The sequence below is a fragment of the Staurois parvus genome, unplaced genomic scaffold, assembly GCF_062004578.1.
Source record: "Staurois parvus isolate SC_StPar_1 unplaced genomic scaffold, SC_StPar_1.0 ptg000181l, whole genome shotgun sequence".
Lineage (NCBI taxonomy): Eukaryota > Metazoa > Chordata > Amphibia > Anura > Ranidae > Staurois > Staurois parvus.
The window spans coordinates 3033599-3055673 of NW_028317977.1; positions in this window are offsets into that span (position 1 = coordinate 3033599).

Below are 22075 nucleotides of genomic sequence, written 5' to 3' on the forward strand. Positions count from 1 at the left end.
CGTACCAACTCCTCATGCTGCTTCCAGGCCCGTAATCTGTCATGGGCCCCTGTACCGCCTCCTCATGCTGCTGCCAGGTCCAGAGTGTGTCATGGGTCCCTGTACGGCCTCCCATTGCTGCTGTCTCCATCGCCACACTCTGCCATGTGCCACTTTCAGGTCTCCTCACACTGCTGGTGGGTTCCATTTTTTCATAGGGTGCTGTATGGCCTCCCATTGCTGCTGCTTCCACCGCCACACTGTGGCTCTGGCCCCGTGACTGCCCAAATGAGTGAAGTGTGCGGTGATTCTAAGATCGACGGCACTCATCTGCATGTCATACTGACTGTCAGTATTATTTCTCTTCCCCAGCAGACTCCAAGGGCATTTAAATTAAGGGTACAGTGTTCTGCACTAATATAAAGGCTCTCTGAAGCCTAGAAACACCCTTTTATAAGTTAAATTCGCAGCGAATATATTCGACTCGAATCGAAATTTTTTCACGAATTCGCCGAATCAGTCGAATCGAATTTTTGAATAATTCGCTCATCTCTAGTGTACACATCAAAATATACCTGTGCTCAAATCCCGATAGCTTGTACATGTATTTATCACGTGCTAAAGGGCTGTATCCACATGTTAACACTAGAAATCCCGGAGGAACCCTCTGCACACTGCCAATACCCCTTTCCAGCAAACATTGCAATAAAAAAAATAGGGATTTTTAGTTCAAACATATACTCTGCATGTACAAGCTAGAAATCCCAGAGGAACCCACTGCACACTTCCAATTACCCTATAAATGTATGTACCAGCTAGAAATCCTGGATGAACCCTCTACATACTTCCAATTACCCTTTCCAGCAAACGTTGCAATAAAAAAATAAGGTTATTTAATTCACACATATTGCAATACATGTTTAAGCTGGCCAACTGCATCAAAGTAATCCCTCTATGGCCAGTTCTACTCTGCTATGCAAATGCTACTGTGACTACAATGCCAATCTGCAAACAGGCAAAAAATGGGGGAGAGCTACTAGGTTTAGGTCTGGCTACTGGTCTACTATACAAGAAACAAGCTATACCTGTGCTCAAATCCCAATAGATGGGAACATGCATTTATCTATCAGGTGCTAAAAGGGTGTAGCCACATGTTAACACTAGAAATCCCGGAGGAACCCTCTGCACACTGCCAATTATCCTTTCCAGCAAACTTTGCAATAAAAAAATAAGGGTTTTTAGTTCACACATATTGCAACACATGCTTAAGCTGACCAACTGCATCAAAGTAATTCCGCTATGGCCAGTCCTACTCTGCGTTAACGCAAACAAGATATACATGTGCTGCAGAGCAGAGTAGGACTGGCCATAGAGGGATTACTTGGAAGCAGTTGGTCAGCTTAAACATGTATTGCAATATGTGTGAATTAAATATCCCTATTGTTTTATTGTAACATTTGCTGGAAAGGGTAACTGGCAGTGTGCAGAGGATTCCTCTGGGATTTCTAGTGTTAACATGTGGCTACACCCCAATGTACAAGCTATTGGGATTTGAGCACAGGTATATCTTGGTTTTTTTTTGCATAGTAGGTCAGTAGCCAGACCTAAACCTAGTAGCTCTTCTCCCACTTTGTGTCTGTTTGCCCCAGGTTGGCATTGTGTCTACAGTAGCATTTGCATTGGTGGAGCAGAGTAGGACTAGCCATAGAGGGATTACGGTTTCAGTATTTTTTGTTTATTACTGTTAGCCCACAAATTGTCCAAAGACATTGGACCAACATAAGCATCCAAACGTCCTCTGTCTAATTCAGCGTGTCTGACCTTTTGACCTTCCTGGGATACATTGGAAGAAGAGGAATTGTTATGGGCCACATTTACTTGGCAGACCATGAATGGGCTGCTGTGCCTGCGTTTCATGCAAGAAAAAGGTTCCTGCACCATTTAACTGCAGCAGCCAGGAAACTGCATAGTGCAATTCCACCGTGCAAAATTCCCCTTGGTTCCCGCACCTAAGACATACTGCATTTTTAGATGCATGGGGGGTGCCATTAAGAATGACTTGCATCTCTGCGCTTCTGTAAAGAGCAGCGTGTTTTGGCTGTGGGTGCAAGAACAACTGTGATACCTGCAACCACCCACAGTAGTGTGAACCTAGCCTCAATTATTGGACAGTTTGTAAAACCCTGAAAACATTCATGGACAGAAATAAAAATTATACATTTTACAAACTTTTCTTGAATTTAATGGTTGGCAATTGTGCGGGGTGGGTGGGGGGCAGCCTACCTCAGCCCCCCCTCCCATACAACCAATTGGTATTTACTTGCCTGGCAATATGTAGAATCCCTGCTTTAGCTGTTTTACAAAGACTGCACCCCCAGCATCCCTTTAGCTGTGCTCATTCCTGCATCCTCTGTGCCACCATGGCTTTTATGCAAACAGGTATACAGGGCATCCCCTGCAACCCTTCATATGTGTTAACTGCCATGGCTTTTCTTTCATACATGCCTCGGACCTCTGGTTGGACACCCCTGGTCTAATTGCATAATAACAACAATAGCAGTAAGACCCCGGTCACACTGGGTACAACTTGCCATGCCATTTGCCATGCCATACGACTTGCACAACATGCAAGTCGCACCCTATTGTTCGCAATAAAAGTAGTCATATCGGTGTGATTCTGACTTGGTCGGAGCCGCGCTGATTTCTAAAGTAGTGCATGTGCTACTTCAAGTGCAACTTGCATAGACATCTGGGTTTGCTAGCCGCACCTCGAGTCAGAATACCATCTGACTTTAAAATCGTTCAACTTCACTAGAAGTCACACTATTTCAAATTCTGATCGGTGTGACCGGGGTGTAATGATATAATTGGGACAAATGTAGGTTAAGCATATAAGCATGTAGAGATGTATATGTATAATAAAACAAGGCTATATATTCTTCAGTAAGTCTTCCCCGTTTGATATAAAAAATAATTTAGCTTGAGTCAGTTTTCCCTACTACCCTTGACTGGCACATGGCAGAGATTGCCATCAGAAGGTTCTACTATGGTTTTGATTTAGAGCCACTGTTTTTAGTTACTCATCAGCCTTCACTAGTGTGCTTTATATTAATTCCATAACATTTTATATTTACAAGCAAAAGCACACCATTTCATTGGAAATGAAAAGAGTGAGCATGTGTGTATAAACATTGAGTACGTGTAGATCAGGGGTATTGAATAAAAATTCACCAAGGGCCGGGCAGTAAAATTTGCATGCATCAGAGGTCTGAATCTCATGTAGGCCCCTGTGGTGCATTTTCGTGTGCGTCAAACCATGTGTTACTGTGGTGCGATTTTGAAAAAAGGGTTGGGGACTTCTTCAGGTTTCTAGCAGGTAGTGCTGACCTACCCACAGGGGCGGACTGACCATTTGGGAACTCGGGCACTGCCCGAGGGCCCAGGGTCAGTAGGGGGCCCCATGAGATGCCCCTGGTACCTTTCATAGGCTTTTTTGGGTGTGGTTTGAGTGTGGGCGAGGACACAGGGGTCCCATGATCACCTATTGCCCGGGGGCCCCATGAGTTGTCTGTCCACCCCTGCCTACCCACAATGTGTGCACCAAATGCACATGTACAGATCTTAATCCCTACTGCACATCACAATCCCCTCCTCATTCACAGCAAGATCCCTCTTGAGGAGTGTTCTCAGCTCCCCCTTGACATAACCCCCCCCCCCGTACTGTCCTCTGTCTCCTTCACTGAAGAGTACTCTGCCCCTTTTTAAATCATCCCCCCACATTACTGTCCTCAGCTCCCCTCACATTACTGTCCTCAGCTCCCCTCACATTACTGTCCTCAGCCCCCACATTACTGTCCTCATCCCCTCCCACTTTAATGTCCTCAGCCCCCACACACCACAGTCCTTAGCCCCCCACATTACTGTCCTCAGCCCCCCCCCCCCACATTCAGTCCTAGGCCCCATTCACACTAATGTCCTTAGCCCTTTAACTTCGCCCCCCCCTCTACACTCTCCTACCTTACACAGACAGTGATTGATTGCCAGGACTGCCCTTCATCCTAACAAGCAATCACCTGCTTGTTAACCTCTGGCAGCTCCCATCCTCCATCCAGAACTGTCCTGCCTCCCGCTGTCAGCTCTGTGAGGATGACCATGAGACAGCTGGGGGAAGAAAAGGCTCTTAAATGGCAGGACTGCATGGGTCTGGATGGGACAGTGACTCAGTCCACATCCGTACCCTGGTCCTCCATTTAGTGATGTCTGGTGTAGATGACTGCTGTGTGATTGGTGTGGTTGTCAGTATCAGAAGTCAATGTGGCAGTGTGAGGTATATATTTTGTTTGGTTTGGAGCACCAAGACATTTATAGCTTTCTCCCCCTCAAATGGTGAGATACTACAGGGTTTAGGGCTGATGTGGAAAAAACAGACTTCTTGTTTTTTTCAGAATCTATTCTAGAGCCTGGACCCTGGAGGCTTTGTAGAGATTTGTTTGGGATAAAGTCTTTACTCCTGGGTCCACATCTTACCTGGCAGCCAAACATCATTATTAGTCTCAGCTGTCCACAGGACTTTATATATGTGACCTGACTGATACTCAGGGCTCTCTCTTTTGCTCTCTCTCTTTCTGCTGGCTAAGCCTACTTTTTGATGAAAAGGCTGAATGTTAGACATTTGTGAATTGTTTAATTTCGATTCTTTTTTCAGACAAAAATTTAATTTTCGGAGATTCGGATGTATTCGAATCTCTGAATGGATGTAGACACAAATGGCAACAAATCCAAAAAAAGTTATAACAAAATTAACAGATGCATTTGTTTACTGGATGACTTCAAATGATGCAATCTTAGTTTGAGGCCATAGGGAAATTAATTAAATTTTGAAATTCGTTCGATAATTCAGATTTGGATAACACATGGATTAAAATTTTGTTCCATTTGTTAATTTGGATGCACATTATGCCAGTCGACATTCCAATCAGCGCATGCCATTTCTCCTGGTGGGTTTGTCTAGCATCCGAAAATATTGATTCAAATCCGTCCAGTTCAATAATATAGTGAATATACAGCAATCTTTCAGAATAACTACAACATTTTTATGATCCGACCGGACCAACGAATATATAAAAATAAATTCCGAAAAAAAATCAGTTGAACATATTGAATATGACAAAACAAAATTCTTCAATTAATTAATGCATCAGAAACTGAACGAAAATTCCCAGCGCGTACATGTCTACTGAATGTTGGTAGACCACTAAGTAGACAGAAGTGCTGCCTGTTAATGACCCCTATTATATCACAGTCCTTGATTAGAGTTACCATTTATAATCTTATAAGTAATGATTAGAGATGAGCGAATCGAAGTATCCGAAGTGGAATTCGAGTCGAATATCGGAAAAATTTCGATTCGTGCCGAATCCGAAAAACAGCCTAATTCGGACGCGCGAATCGAAATTTTTCCGAAAATGGCGGCTGACATGTGCGGCGACGGAGCGGGGATGTCGGGGAAGGCGCGCAGACAAGGCGCGCTGCCCCATAATGCATTCCTCAACGACATGTGATCGCATCAGCCAATCAGCAGCCAGCCAGCCAGCACTGTGTAATGGTCGAGGTATATATAGCGGCCATTTTGGAAATCTTCATTTGCCTGCAGTCATTGAACAGAGGCAGACCGCTCTGTACTAGGGACAGGGACAGAGTTAGGGCCACAGAAACGAGAATTGGGGACAGAGAGAAGTTACTTAGGGACAGAGAACCATTACTCAGGGACACAGACTTGTTAATGAGGGCCACAGAATCGTTATTTAGGGACAAAGAAACGCTAGTTAGGGCCACAGAATTCATACTCAGGGACAGACAGAATTTTCACTCAGTGCCAGAGAATTGTTACTTAGGGCCACAGAAACGTTATTAGGGCCACAGAATTTTTACTCAGGGACAGACAGAATTGTTACTGAGTGCCAGAGAATTGTTACTCAGGGACAGACAGAATTGTTACTGAGTGCCAGAGAATTCTTACTCAGGGCCACAGAATTCATTCTCAGGGACAGACAGAATTGTTACTCAGGGACAGACAGAGTTGTTACTGAGTGCCAGAGAATTGTTACTCAGGGACAGACAGAATTGTTACTGAGTGCCAGAGAATTGTTACTCAGGGACAGACAGAATTGTTACTGAGTGCCAGAGAATTGTTACTCAGGGACAGACAGAATTGTTACTGAGTGCCAGAGAATTGTTACTCGCACAGACACAAAATTGTTACTTGCACAGACACAGAATTGTTACTCGCACAGACAGAATTGTTACTCAGGGCCACAGAATTCATACTCAGGGACAGACAGAATTGTTACTGAGTGCCAGAGAATTGTTACTCAGGGACAGACAGAATTGTTACTGAGTGCCAGAGAATTGTTACTCAGGGACAGACAGAATTGTTACTGAGTGCCAGAGAATTGTTACTCAGGGACAGACAGAATTGTTACTGAGTGCCAGAGAATTGTTACTCGCACAGACACAGAATTGTTACTTGCACAGACACAGAATTGTTACTCGCACAGACACAGAATTGTTACTCAGGGCCACAGAATTCATACTCAGGGACAGACAGAATTGTTACTGAGTGCCAGAGAATTGTTACTCAGGGACAGACAGAATTGTTACTGAGTGCCAGAGAATTGTTACTCAGGGACAGACAGAATTGTTACTGAGTGCCAGAGAATTGTTACTCGCACAGACACAAAATTGTTACTTGCACAGACACAGAATTGTTACTCGCACAGACACAGAATTGTTACTCAGGGCCACAGAATTCATACTCAGGGACAGACAGAATTGTTACTGAGTGCCAGAGAATTGTTACTCAGGGACAGACAGAATTGTTACTGAGTGCCAGAGAATTGTTACTCAGGGACAGACAGAATTGTTACTGAGTGCCAGAGAATTGTTACTCGCACAGACACAAAATTGTTACTTGCACAGACACAGAATTGTTACTCGCACAGACACAGAATTGTTACTGAGTGCCAGAGAATTGTTACTCAGGGACAGACAGAATTGTTACTGAGTGCCAGAGAATTGTTACTCAGGGACAGACAGAATTGTTACTGAGTGCCAGAGAATTGTTACTCAGGGACAGACAGAATTGTTACTGAGTGCCAGAGAATTGTTACTCGCACAGACACAAAATTGTTACTTGCACAGACACAGAATTGTTACTCGCACAGACACAGAATTGTTACTCAGGGCCACAGAATTCATACTCAGGGACAGACAGAATTGTTACTGAGTGCCAGAGAATTGTTACTCAGGGACAGACAGAATTGTTACTGAGTGCCAGAGAATTGTTACTCAGGGACAGACAGAATTGTTACTGAGTGCCAGAGAATTGTTACTCGCACAGACACAAAATTGTTACTTGCACAGACACAGAATTGTTACTCGCACAGACACAGAATTGTTACTCAGGGCCACAGAATTCATACTCAGGGACAGACAGAATTGTTACTGAGTGCCAGAGAATTGTTACTCAGGGACAGACAGAATTGTTACTGAGTGCCAGAGAATTGTTACTCAGGGACAGACAGAATTGTTACTGAGTGCCAGAGAATTGTTACTCGCACAGACACAAAATTGTTACTTGCACAGACACAGAATTGTTACTCGCACAGACACAGAATTGTTACTCAGGGCCACAGAATTCATACTCAGGGACAGACAGAATTGTTACTGAGTGCCAGAGAATTGTTACTTAGGGACAGACAGAATTGTTACTGAGTGCCAGAGAATTGTTACTCAGGGACAGACAGAATTGTTACTGAGTGCCAGAGAATTGTTACTCGCACAGACACAAAATTGTTACTTGCACAGACACAGAATTGTTACTCGCACAGACACAGAATTGTTACTCAGGGCCACAGAATTCATACTCAGGGACAGACAGAATTGTTACTGAGTGCCAGAGAATTGTTACTCAGGGACAGACAGAATTGTTACTGAGTGCCAGAGAATTGTTACTCAGGGACAGACAGAATTGTTACTGAGTGCCAGAGAATTGTTACTCGCACAGACACAAAATTGTTACTTGCACAGACACAGAATTGTTACTCGCACAGACACAGAATTGTTACTCAGGGCCACAGAATTCATACTCAGGGACAGACAGAATTGTTACTGAGTGCCAGAGAATTGTTACTCAGGGACAGACAGAATTGTTACTGAGTGCCAGAGAATTGTTACTCAGGGACAGACAGAATTGTTACTGAGTGCCAGAGAATTGTTACTCACACAGACACAAAATTGTTACTTGCACAGACACAGAATTGTTACTCGCACAGACACAGAATTGTTACTCGCACAGACACAGAATTGTTACTCAGGGCCACAGAATTCATACTCAGGGACAGACAGAATTGTTACTGAGTGCCAGAGAATTGTTACTCAGGGACACCTAATCGTTGAATTAAATAGTATGTCAGACAACATGCAGAGGAGTGGCAGAGGAGGCAATGTTTTAGGAGCGAGCAGACGTGGCAGCAGAGGAAGGGGTCGAGGCAGCAGTATTCGCAGCCAGAGGCCAGTGCTCCCGGTGTCATCCAGCGGTCGTGTCTCCACCGACAACCCTGCCGTCATTGATTGGTTGGCTCGGTCGTCTTCCTCTTCCCAGGTCACCTCTGACACCTACAGCCAACGGTCGGTGGGTACGTCAGACACAACCGTTAGTTGGCATGGCCCGGGAGCAAGCCCACTGAAATCACGTGTCCTCTACCTGCCCCTGTCCTTTGCTGTTCCCTCACCAAGCGAAGTATCGCATGCTGTGGGCTCAGCCCCACTGTACAGTGAGGAAGAGCTAACAGAGGGCGGTCAGGAACGGGGGGAGACATCGGCCTTTTCAGCAGCCAAGCGAACAAGTACTGGCGAGGAGAGTGGCTCGGTAGCCGGTCTAGAGACAGGTCTGTCTCCTGACCCAGACGCAGCCGAGGGGGCTAGTAGTGAGGCGGAGACCCTACTTGATGATGAGGAGGTTGATCGCACTTGGCAGCCTCGTCGTCATCAGGCAATTTCTTCCGCATCATCAGGAGAAGAGGGTGGCAGCTTGGCAGCGAGCAAAACAGTCGGTGGGTTGCCCAGGAGACAGCAGCAGGGTCGCATCAGTGTCAGTGGAGCCAAACGTCCACGGAGTAGAGCACCAGCTCCACTGCAGCCTACCACCACGGCCAGTAGTGGTGCCGGTGTGCACGGAGGAAGTAGCAGTCAGCCAGTGAAGAGTAGCGGGGGCAAAGTTTCCTACTCGGTGGTGTGGCAATTTTTCCTCAAGCCGCCCGAGGAAGTAAACGTAGCCGTGTGTCGACTATGTGGCCAGAAATGCAAGCGTGGCCAGGGGGCCCATGTTGGGACTACAGCGTTGCGTCAGCATATGCAGCGTCACCATTCGGTGGCCTGGGAAAACCGTGATAAACATACGGCGGTTCTGCCTGCCCCAGCCCCCGCTCCATCACCCGCTCCGTTACTTGCTCCGTCACCCGACGTCGTCAATCGCCCTCTATCAGCCAGTCAAGGCTCCAACACCTCTGCTGAGGGGAGTTGTCGCTCGTTGGCATCTTCCGCTCGTTCAGATGCTCCTTCTCCTGCTACTCCTCTTCTCGGATTCCGTCAACAGTCTTTCTTGGAATCCGTATCCAAGAGACAACAGTTTGCGAGCACGCACCCGACGGTGCAAAAGCTGAACGTCCTCCTGTCCAAGTTGCTGGTGCTGCAGTCCCTCCCTTTCCAACTGGTGGACTCAGCACCTTTCCGAGAAATGATGGCTTGTGCCGCGCCGCGGTGGAGAGTGCCAAGCCGTCATTTCTTTGCCCAAAAGGCAGTGCCAGCCCTGCATTCACATGTAGAAGAGATGGTGGGCCAGTCTTTGAGCATGTCGGTCTCTGCCAAAGTGCACGGCAGCGCCGACGTGTGGAGCTGTAACTACGGTCAGGGACAGTACATGTCATTTACGGCCCACTGGGTGAACGTGGTGCCGGCACAGCCGCACCAGCAACTTGGACAGGTCACGACGCTTTTGCCTCCACGTTTGCACGTCCTTGGTCCAGCAAGCATGTCCGCCTCTACCACCTCTTTTTCCGCCGTGTCCTCAGCCGCCACCCCCGTGCCAAGTCCCATTACCCGACCGGCATATCACATGTGCAGGGCGCAACGGTGTCACGCTGTGCTGCACCTGGTATGCCTTGGCGAACGTAGTCACACAGGGGAGGAACTGCTGAGTGTAATGAACAGAGAAATCGACAGATGGCTGTCTCCGCGCAAACTAAAAATCGGAACCATGTTGACTGACAACGGAAAGAACATGGTGTCTGCTCTGCGTCAAGGAAGGTTGTGCCATGCGCCATGCATGGCTCACGTGTTCAATCTGGTTGTCAAGCGGTTCCTAAAATCCACCATCCCACTGCAAGACATCCTTAAAATGTCACGTAAACTGTGCATGCATTTCAGCCATTCCTACACCGCAAAGAACACCCTCATTGAGCTGCAGCGGCAGAACGGAATTCCACAGCATCGCCTGATCTGCGACGTTGCAACAAGGTGGAATTCAACCCTACACATGTTAGACCGCCTTTACGAGCAGCGAAAGGCCATCACCGATTTCCTGATGTTACAAGCGGATAAAGGTACTCCCCTGTGTAACTTAGATGTCAGCCATTGGCAGCTCATGCGTGACACCTGCCGCTTGCTCAGGCCCTTTGAGGAGGCCACGCTATTCGTGAGTCGGCAGGACTATGGGATGAACGACGTCATTCCTCTGTTGCACGTCCTGGAACAAATGCTGTTAACAATGGCTGGTCAGGGTGCGGCAGACGTGGCGCACAGATCTCAACGCCACATGACCCCTGTGGGGGCAGGACAGGAAGAAGAGGAGGAGGTAGAGGAGGACATTTGTGCTCAGGAATTATTGAGTGAAATGGGTGGTTTTTCCACTCAGCGGACAGGAGTGGAGGAGCAGGAGCATCTGGTAGAGGAGGAGGAGGAGGAGACAGAGGACCCAGACGCACCGTGGCAGTATGCTGTGGAGATGGAGGCAGGGAGTCCCTCGCATTCCTTGGCACAAATGGCCCATAGCATGCTCGGTTGCTTGCGTAGCGACAGCCGAATAATAACCATCAGACAGAGGGATGACTTTTGGCTGTCCACCTTGTTGGACCCTCGCTACCGGTCCAAAATGGTGGCCTTTTTCACACCTGCTGAGAGGGAGGCCAAAATTACGTACTATAAAAACCACCTATGTAGTCAGTTGGTCTCTGCCTTTGTGCGCCAACGTCCATCCTCAGACACTGTGGGCCCTGTGCGCTCGCGTTCCGCTGGCATGGCAGCAGGGGAGGGGTGGGGTGGTAGGAGCAGTGGCAGCTCCACCAGCAGTGGCTGCCTCAGTCTGCAGTCGATGATGAGTAGCTTTCTTCACCAGCGCAGTGAGGAAACTACTAACCAGCCGCAGCAGCAGCAGCAGCATCAGGTGGACCTGGAGCAGGAGCTCAAACAACAGGCTTGGGCCTACTTGGACAGCACCCTGCCAACCGAGGTAGACAATCCCCTTGACTACTGGGCAACGAAACTTGACCTTTGGCCCCAACTAGCTGAATTTGCCCTTGAAAGGCTGTCATGCCCGGCCAGTAGCGTGGCATCGGAGCGCGTGTTTAGTGCGGCAGGAGGTATTGTAACTCCGCGGAGGACACGACTGTCCACCCAAAGTGTGGAGAGACTCACGTTTGTGAAAATGAATCAGGCGTGGATTAGTCTGGATTTCAAACCACCAGTTCCTGACACAACTGACTAAATCCGCCATGAATCATGCCTCAAACATGTGCCACTTTCAGGTCTCCTCACACTGCTGGTGTGTTTAATTTTTTGACATAGGGTGCTGGCAGATTACGGGCCTCCTATAGCTGCTGCCAGGCCCCTAATCTGCCATAGGCCCCTATATACCGCCTCCTCATGCTGCTGCTAGGTCCAGAGTCTCTCATGGGTCCCTGTACGGCCTCCCATTGCTGCTGTCTCCATCGCCACACTCTGCTGCCATGTGCCACTTTCAGGTCTCTTCACACTGCTGGTGTGTTTAATTTTTTGACATAGGGTGCAGGCAGATTACGGGCCTCACATAGCTGCTGCCAGGCCCCTAATCTGCCATGGGCCCCTATATACCGCCTCCTCATGCTGCTGCCAAGTCTAGAGTCTCTCATGGGTCCCTGTACGGCCTCCCATTGCTGCTGTCTCCATCGCCACACTCTGCTGCCATGTGCCACTTTCAGGTCTCTTCACACTGCTGGTGTGTTTAATTTTTTGACATAGGGTGCTGCAAGATAACGGGCCTCACATAGCTGCTGCCAGGCCCCTAATCTGCCATGGGCCCCTATATACCGCCTCCTCATGCTGCTGCCAAGTCCAGAGTCTCTCATGGGTCCCTGTACGGCCTCCCATTGCTGCTGTCTCCATCGCCACACTCTGCTGCCATGTGCCACTTTCAGGTCTCTTCACACTGCTGGTGTGTTAAATTTTTTGACATAGGGTGCAGGCAGATTACGGGCCTCACATAGCTGCTGCCAGGCCCCTAATCTGCCATGGACCCCTATATACCGCCTCCTCATGCTGCTGCCAAGTCCAGAGTCTCTCATGGGTCCCTGTACGGCCTCCCATTGCTGCTGTCTCCATCGCCACACTCTGCTGCCATGTGCCACTTTCAGGTCTCTTCACACTGCTGGTGTGTTAAATTTTTTGACATAGGGTGCAGGCAGATTACGGGCCTCACATAGCTGCTGCCAGGCCCCTAATGTGCCATGGGCCCCTATATACCGCCTCCTCATGCTGCTGCCAAGTCTAGAGTCTGTCATGGGTCCCTGTACGGCCTCCCATTGCTGCTGTCTCCATCGCCACACTCTGCCATGTGCCACTTTCAGGTCTCTTCACACTGCTGGTGTGTTTAATTTTTTGACATAGGGTGCAGGCAGATTACGGGCCTCACATAGCTGCTGCCAGGCCCCTAATCTGCCATGGGCCCCTATATACCGCCTCCTCATGCTGCTGCCAAGTCCAGAGTCTCTCATGGGTCCCTGTACGGCCTCCCATTGCTGCTGTCTCCATCGCCACACTCTGCTGCCATGTGCCACTTTCAGGTCTCTTCACACTGCTGGTGTGTTTAATTTTTTGACATAGGGTGCAGGCAGATTACGGGCCTCACATAGCTGCTGCCAGGCCCCTAATCTGCCATGGGCCCCTATATACCGCCTCCTCATGCTGCTGCCAAGTCTAGAGTCTGTCATGGGTCCCTGTACGGCCTCCCATTGCTGCTGTCTCCATCGCCACACTCTGCTGCCATGTGCCACTTTCAGGTCTCTTCACACTGCTGGTGTGTTTAATTTTTTGACATAGGGTGCAGGCAGATTACGGGCCTCACATAGCTGCTGCCAGGCCCCTAATCTGCCATGGGCCCCTATATACCGCCTCCTCATGCTGCTGCCAAGTCCAGAGTCTCTCATGGGTCCCTGTACGGCCTCCCATTGCTGCTGTCTCCATCGCCACACTCTGCTGCCATGTGCCACTTTCAGGTCTCTTCACACTGCTGGTGTGTTTAATTTTTTGACATAGGGTGCAGGCAGATTACGGGCCTCACATAGCTGCTGCCAGGCCCCTAATCTGCCATGGGCCCCTATATACCGCCTCCTCATGCTGCTGCCAAGTCTAGAGTCTGTCATGGGTCCCTGTACGGCCTCCCATTGCTGCTGTCTCCATCGCCACACTCTGCTGCCATGTGCCACTTTCAGGTCTCTTCACACTGCTGGTGTGTTTAATTTTTTGACATAGGGTGCAGGCAGATTACGGGCCTCACATAGCTGCTGCCAGGCCCCTAATCTGCCATGGGCCCCTATATACCGCCTCCTCATGCTGCTGCCAAGTCCAGAGTCTCTCATGGGTCCCTGTACGGCCTCCCATTGCTGCTGTCTCCATCGCCACACTCTGCTGCCATGTGCCACTTTCAGGTCTCTTCACACTGCTGGTGTGTTTAATTTTTTGACATAGGGTGCAGGCAGATTACGGGCCTCACATAGCTGCTGCCAGGCCCCTAATCTGCCATGGGCCCCTATATACCGCCTCCTCATGCTGCTGCCAAGTCTAGAGTCTCTCATGGGTCCCTGTACGGCCTTTCATTGCTGCTGTCTCCATTGCCACACTCTGCTGCCATGTGCCACTTTCAGGTCTCTTCACACTGCTGGTGTGTTTAATTTTTTGACATAGGGTGCTGCAAGATAACGGGCCTCACATAGCTGCTGCCAGGCCCCTAATCTGCCATGGGCCCCTATATACCGCCTCCTCATGCTGCTGCCAAGTCCAGAGTCTCTCATGGGTCCCTGTACGGCCTCCCATTGCTGCTGTCTCCATCGCCACACTCTGCTGCCATGTGCCACTTTCAGGTCTCTTCACACTGCTGGTGTGTTTAATTTTTTGACATAGGGTGCAGGCAGATTACGGGCCTCACATAGCTGCTGCCAGGCCCCTAATCTGCCATGGGCCCCTATATACCGCCTCCTCATGCTGCTGCCAAGTCCAGAGTCTCTCATGGGTCCCTGTACGGCCTCCCATTGCTGCTGTCTCCATCGCCACACTCTGCTGCCATGTGCCACTTTCAGGTCTCTTCACACTGCTGGTGTGTTAAATTTTTTGACATAGGGTGCTGGCAGATTACGGGCCTCCCATTGCTGCTGCCAGACATGTAATCTGCCATGGGCCCCCGTACCGACTCCTCATGCTGTGACGTTGCAACAAGGTGTAATTCAACCCTACATATGTTAGACCGCCTTTACGAACAGCTAAAGGCCATCACAGATTTCCTGATGTTAAAAGCGGATAAAGGTACTCCCTGTGTAACTTAGATGTCAGCCATTGTCAGCTCATGTGTGACACCTGCGCTTGCTCAGGCCCTTTGAGGAGGCCACGCTATTCGTGAGTCGGCAGGACTATGGGATGAATGAGGTCAAATCGGCCATGGGCCCCCGTACCGCCTGTTCACGCTGATGCTGGTCCCACAGTGTGACCTGGGTCCCTGTACGGCCTCCCATTGCTTCCACTCTGCCATGTACCTCTTTGAAATCTCCTCACACTCCTGCGGTTGTCCATTTTGTCATAGGTTGCTGGCAGATTAGCGGCCTTCCATAGGTGCCGCCAGGCCCCATATCGACCATGGGCCCCCGTACCTCCTGGTCACGCTGCTGCTGAGCCCACAGTGTGACCTGGGTCCCTGTACGGCCTCCCATTGCTTCCACTCTGCCATGTGCCACTTTGAAATCTCCTCACACTCCTGCGGTTGTCCATTTTGTCATAGGTTGCTGGCAGATTACAGGCCTTCCATAGGTGCCACCAAGCCCCATATCGGCCATGGGCCCCCGTACCGCCTGGTCACGCTGCTGCTGGGCCCACAGTGTGACCTGGGTCCCTGTACCGCCTCCCATTGCTCCCACTCTGCCATGTGCCACTTTCAGGTCTCCTCACGCTCCTGCTGGTTTCCATTTTGTCATAGGTTGCTGTATGGCCTCCCATTGCTGCTGCCTCCACCGCCACACTGTGGCTCCAAACACTGGTTTTGGCCCCGTGACTGGCCAAAGGAGTGAAGTGTGCAGTGATTCTAAGATCGACGGCACTCATCTGCATGTCATACTGACAGACAGTATTATTTCTCTTCCCCAGCAGACTCCAAGGGCATTTAAATTAAAGGTACAGTGTTCTGCACTAATATTAAGTCTCTCTGAAGCCTAGAAACACCCTTTTTTAAGTTAAATTCACAGTGAATTTATTCGACTCGAATCGAATATTGTCCACGAATTCGCCGAATCAGTCGAATCGAATTTTTCATTTCTTCGCTCATCTCTAGTAATGATAATGAGGATATTTCCAGATGGTAGGTATAAGTGTTATGTTTGTAGTGAATTAGCATCTGCTAATTTCTTCAGACACTGTGACCCAAAAGTATATCCCTTTCTTTGCACGATACACAAAATACCAACTTTATTAACTATATTTTAAAAATAGATTAATATGCATATACCATTGCATTGCATAAACAATAATACCGTATTTTCCGGCGTATAAGACGACATTTTAACCCCTGGAAATCGTCTACAAAGTCGGGGGTCGTCTTATACGCCGGGTGCTGTGCTGAAACCTTACCGTACTTCCGGGTTGACGCTACTGCGCATGTCTTCGGCAGCAGTAGACGATCGCGGATCACCATAGCTCGCAGAACTGCATGAGACGTCGGATGCAGCAGTGCTCGATTGAGCTTGACTGAAACTGATATGCAGAGAAGGGATACACAGTGATTCTGCGCATGTCACAGTTTCAGTCACGATCAATCGAGCACTGAACGGCTGCATCCGACGTCTCATGCAGTTCTGCGAGGAATGGCGATCAGTGATCGTCTACTGCTGCCTGAAGACGTGCAGAAGCGTCAGCTCAGAAGTACCGGTATGGTACTGCTGCATCCGACCTTGTCCCCTTAACTTCTATGAGATACGGTAATTAATTATTAATATTATAATGTCTGTGGCAGTTCTGTGCAATTTATGGTATCTTGGAGACAGGCAGGGCTGGGCAGGCAGGGAGAGCTGACCCACCCAATCCAAGCAGGCTTTGTATGCAGTGTGCACAGTGTGCACAGAAAATACTGGTACATTGCTTGCCGTGATTGGTTGGAAGAGGGGGGTAGTCTTATACGGCGAGTATAGCCCAAACCCTATATTTTAACAGGAAAAGTAGGGGGGTCGTCTTATACGCCCAGTCGTCTTATACGCCGGAAAATACGGTACATTTCTCCTGTCTCCCATCCTGTTCCAATGTACCCACAGGCAGACCATGTTTCTTTCAGAATGTCAGCATATGCATATTGAAAATGTTAGACTTTTAGCGTACCAAAAAAAATCTATAAGATCAAGATTTATGTTTCAATTTATTACAAAAGGATAAAAGATCATTTATATAGGGTTACACTAAATATGAATCTTTTGCAATAAATTGAAACACAATGTCTTAATCCTAATATGATTATGTAGATTTACAAGGTTAAAAAGTGCCACATTTTTACTATACCTACTGTATATCTGTATATAGCCTATATATACTAAATGTATTCTTCAGATTTTTTTTAACATATAAAAAAGTAATTTTAACATTTTTTACATATATTTAATATATATAATATATTTATTGAAATATATTGAATATTGCCAAAATTGTAGCATTTCAAAATTATTTATGGCAATATATTTGGGAAGAATATTTTTAAAATATATTTTTCTTCCATATGGGTAATGGACTTTGTGTATTCAGGGTTGGGCTTTTTGCGGTCTGTCTGGGGTGGACTCCCTGATTTATCAAAGCATTGTCTGAGTGCCTGGCTGTTAATTAGCTTACTGTTAATTAGATCACTGTTAGCTGTTGGCTGTACTGTTTACCGCTTTGCATTGTTTAGGATAATGTGATCAAGCTCTTACCTAATCAGTGTGTAATATTTGTTTTATTGTTCATGTGGGGCGTGCCCCTCTTCCTGAAGTATATAAACACCTGTGTTCCTGTTCAATAAAGTACTTCCAGTTTTGGCATCTAAGCTAGTGTCATCTAGTCTCGGGTGCAATGCCCGGCTATAATACCTTGGTCCTGTGTCCTAGCAGTGAGGAAGCAGTTCTCTGACGGAATCACAGGGGTGTTTCCTCTTTCTTACCCCTCCTTTTTGTCCATAAGTATAATTCATTTGAAATGTGGCACTATAATAGTTTTTCAATGTAAGAAAGAGACAAAAAGCAGGCTTGTGCTGGATTTTGACCCAGAATAAGAAAACAACCGCTGCAAAAGTTACTGCTGGGCTCAATCTTAGTCCCTTGAAGACTGAGATTGAGCTCTGCAGTCACTTATGCAACAGTTGTTTTCTTATTCCTGGTTGGCATGCCGATTCTCTGGCTTCAACACTGAATCACTGACCTGCAACAAGCACAGAGGTAAGAAATTCTGACTTTCAGCTAAAAAGGTGCAAAGTTATTCCATGTTTATGGAATGTTCGTGCAGAATTACAAAGTAGTATTTATTTTTCATTGCTATGAAAGTTATCTAGTTTACATGTATTTCTCTTAAATAAACAAGAGAACAAAATGGTGTTTTATATCAGTAGGCATTATTGACAATAAAGGATGTCATCACATTGGCCTTTCATATTTAGTATAATCAGAAAGCCAATTACCGTTTTCAGTCTACTTCTCACTGTTAACCATTTGTTATTCTCAGGGATAGTGTCATTTTCTGTTTTTTATGTGAATACAATAATGGCTTCTAATTCTGTCAACTTCATCTGCCACTGGTTACCATCAGTATTCATTGTAAGACATCATGATATCATGTCTTGTCTATTTAAATGTCCCCTTTAACAGTCCATAAAGATATTTAATTAAATACAGTATAAGTAAAATAATTATCTAGGACTAACATGCCAACCAAACCCATTTACAGGAATTCACACTCCATTCTGAGGAAATTTGAACTGCCCTAAAACAAAGAGACAAAGCTAGACTTCAGTGTTAAATACATACTGCAAATATTTTCTTTTAGTTTTCAGTGGGTTTTACAGAGTGGGTAAGACTTAAAACCTCTGTCAGTTTTTATAGCCACTGGTTGCCATCAGTATTCATTGTATGCATTGTAAGATATCATGATATTATGTCCCGTCTATTTAAATGTCCCCTTTAACAGTCCATAAAGAAATTTAATTAAATACAGTATAAGTAAAATAATTATCTAGGACTCACATGCCAGCCAAACCCATTTACAGGAATTCACACTCTATTCTGAGGAAATTTGAACTGCCCTAAAACAAAGAGACAAAGCTAGACTTCAGTTGTAAGTAAATACTGCAAATCTTTTCTTTTCGTTTTCAGCGGGTTTTACAGAGTGGGTAAGACTTAAAACCTCTGTCAGTTTTTATAGCTATATTCTCCAACTAGAGGGATTTCTTTTGACTCCCCATCCTGATGTCTTCAGTGTAAGAAGCAAAGAGACATCCCCCAAATGGAGACAGGCAACAATGAATACTAGAGAGGTTCTAATACTCATTTAGTCTATTTAAACATAAATGTTTTATTGCTGTTAGTGTCTCCCTTGGACAGATTTCTTAATTTCTGAGGTTTTTTTGGATAGGAAATACAAATATAACGTTTAACATACAACAATGAAGGCCTGAAAGAGATTCTCACCCTTTCTCTCTCTTTTCTAAAGAAAGTTCCACTGTAATCCCAATGAAATTTCCACTTACAACTTAAAAACATGACAATGGAGATGAAGATATTCTGGGTTATCATTGTAACAATAAGAAGCAAGCATAACTGTAGCCATAAAGTTTTAGTATGCCATAGAAAGTTTTTCCAGGTTCTTGCCCAGCAGCTCAGGTCTCCTCCTGAGCAACCCATGTGCTCTAAAGTCTACAGCACTCTAGTATGCCAGTTTAGACTAACTTCCATGGTTAAGGACTCCTCCTGCTGAAGACATGGACAAAATGATACTTCCTGTACCCCCAGGACAATTTGTTTATGCTTCCACTTTTCCTACCCCAGTTGTCTGGCTAGAAATTTTTATCATGCCTAACAAGATCAAGCATAAAAGCCATACAAGACACGCCAAGACCAGGTGAGAAAGGCTGACAAGGACAGTCTGTCAACTCTATATCACTACACCTTGAATAGATGACTAGAAGATTAGGTCAAGTTGCCACTATGTTCTGCTCTAGGCATATGTAAGCACACACTACAATACACACCAACAAATATGCATAGAAACCCTATTGCTGTAGATCATAGCTAAAATTGAGTTTACAGAAATATGGTGATGACTGTACTGTAGATGGCAAAAAGGATGGGTGCAAGACACTTGACCATGGAAACAAAAGTAGAATTGCATACCAGAAAGCCCAGGATTTCAAACGTGTGTACATAAAGATGAACTGACCTGCATGGACCTGGAAGAGTTTGCAACATGCAGTTCTGCATCCTGTATCAGATTGACAGAAGGCCATTTGTACAGTTGTAGATCCAATTCACAAAAGTCTGTATACATAAGTCAAAAGTTTGGAAAACAAACAAATCAAAATTATTTGCTTTTTCTGTACATATAATTTGTAGTTCTTTTTGTATAAGGATGGGGCAACTGTATCTCCTATTACATAGTCAGTCTCTACTCCCTGTTACATAGTGGTTATGCCCACTGTTTTCCACTCTCATTGTAGGTCTAATAGCCAGGCCAGACTCTTTGAAAACACTGTGCACTCTGTGGCTGAGATTTTATTTCAGCATTTTTCCTCAGATTGATTGCAATGAAATACAGATTCCCACAAGAGGTATATTCTATTGCAGGTAATGCAGTAATACCAATACCAGCAAGCATGTAAAAATGTAATGGACACGTAAACATTAGCTGTAAGGAATAAATGTAGTTTTGATTAATGTTTTTAAATGTGACCCAGAACAACACATAAAACAATTCTTCTAATTTTTGCTTTTACATTTTCTATAACATTTTACAATTTTAACACTAAAGGTATATTTACAATGATACAACAGAAACAGCTGCTGGGCACTTCACAACCCGTGTCCAAGAAACACATCGTCCTGGACAAATTTCTGCTGAGATCTGTCAGCTGCCAATGGTGTGTTCAGCTGAAAGCCTTTAGGAAAAATGTTTGCAGGACTTGCATAAATAACTCTGCCCATATCCAGACACAGAATTTAAAGTGTGATCTGCACTTCTGTCATTTGCATTGCAGCTTACCAAAGAACACATTGGAACAAAGCTGGGGCACGGTGAATTTTTAAAATACCATTTAAATTGTCCTCTCATGGAAAGCATTCAAAGTAAAAAAACATTTGCAGTATTATTATTGTTATTATTATTATACAGGATTTATATAGCGCCAACAGTTTGCTCAGCACTTTACAATATAACGGGAGACAATACAGCAACAATACAGTTCAATACAAGAGGGTTAGGAGGGCCTGATCCGGGGAGCTTACAATCTAAGAGTAGGAGCAGTCCAGCAAATTTCTGCCCCATTAAAGCCTACCACACACAATCAGTAAATTGTACGATAAATACTGCTTCGAAGTGATAGTACAATAATCTGATTGGTAGTACAAGGCTTTCATCAGAAATTATTTGTAGGGACGAGCACAAAAATATTTCTCGTAAAATAGATTATATGATTTTCGTTTAATCAGCACAGTTTTAGTCCAAAAATACAAATACATTACATCACTTCCAAATTTTCTTTCTGTCATTCAATAATTTTTGTAACTTTAGTAGCTTCTTCACTTTCGATATGAGACTAGCATGCAAAAAATAAAAACGTACTATCATTCATCCAATATTCTCATCGTGTGTACAGGGCTTTAAACATAGGAAATTAATTGGGGTGCACACTGTACATTTGAGGTGAGGTGCATGTGGCCAAATGTGGGTGTGGCTTCATGGCTCGTAGTGTCCCAACTTTTTTCCTCTGCTTTGCTGAAAACATGAGATATTTTCATAGATTAGATATATTTTGAGCTTTGAGTAATGCCTATTCTGACTGTAAGGTGTATCCTTCATCCTTCATTTGCAGGGATTTTAAAAAACGGGTTATAATCCATTATAAATTATAAAATGACACAGACAACCTAAACAAAATTATCACAGAGTCAGGAGTGATACAGAGGAAGCCAAAAGGCAGGGCCCAAATCCTGAACCAAGTTTCAAAAAGATAAAAACAAGGAAATAAATAATTTGAGTATAAAGCTGGATACACCACAGCAGTCCCTCACCAGCAGATAGAAAGGGGAGTAACAAAACTGCCCAGTGTGTTGAAATTCACTACTTGAAGTAAAGCATGACTACATGGTCATCTGATTACTCCACTGGCCCCCAAAAAAGCCAAAAAAACCTGGTGAGTGCTCCAAAGATATAACAAATCCCTTGTGAGAGTAATAAAGCTATGTTAGTAAAAAAAAAAAGGCAAGTGTAGAAAAATAAAAAATAAAATGTAATTACCAGGCTT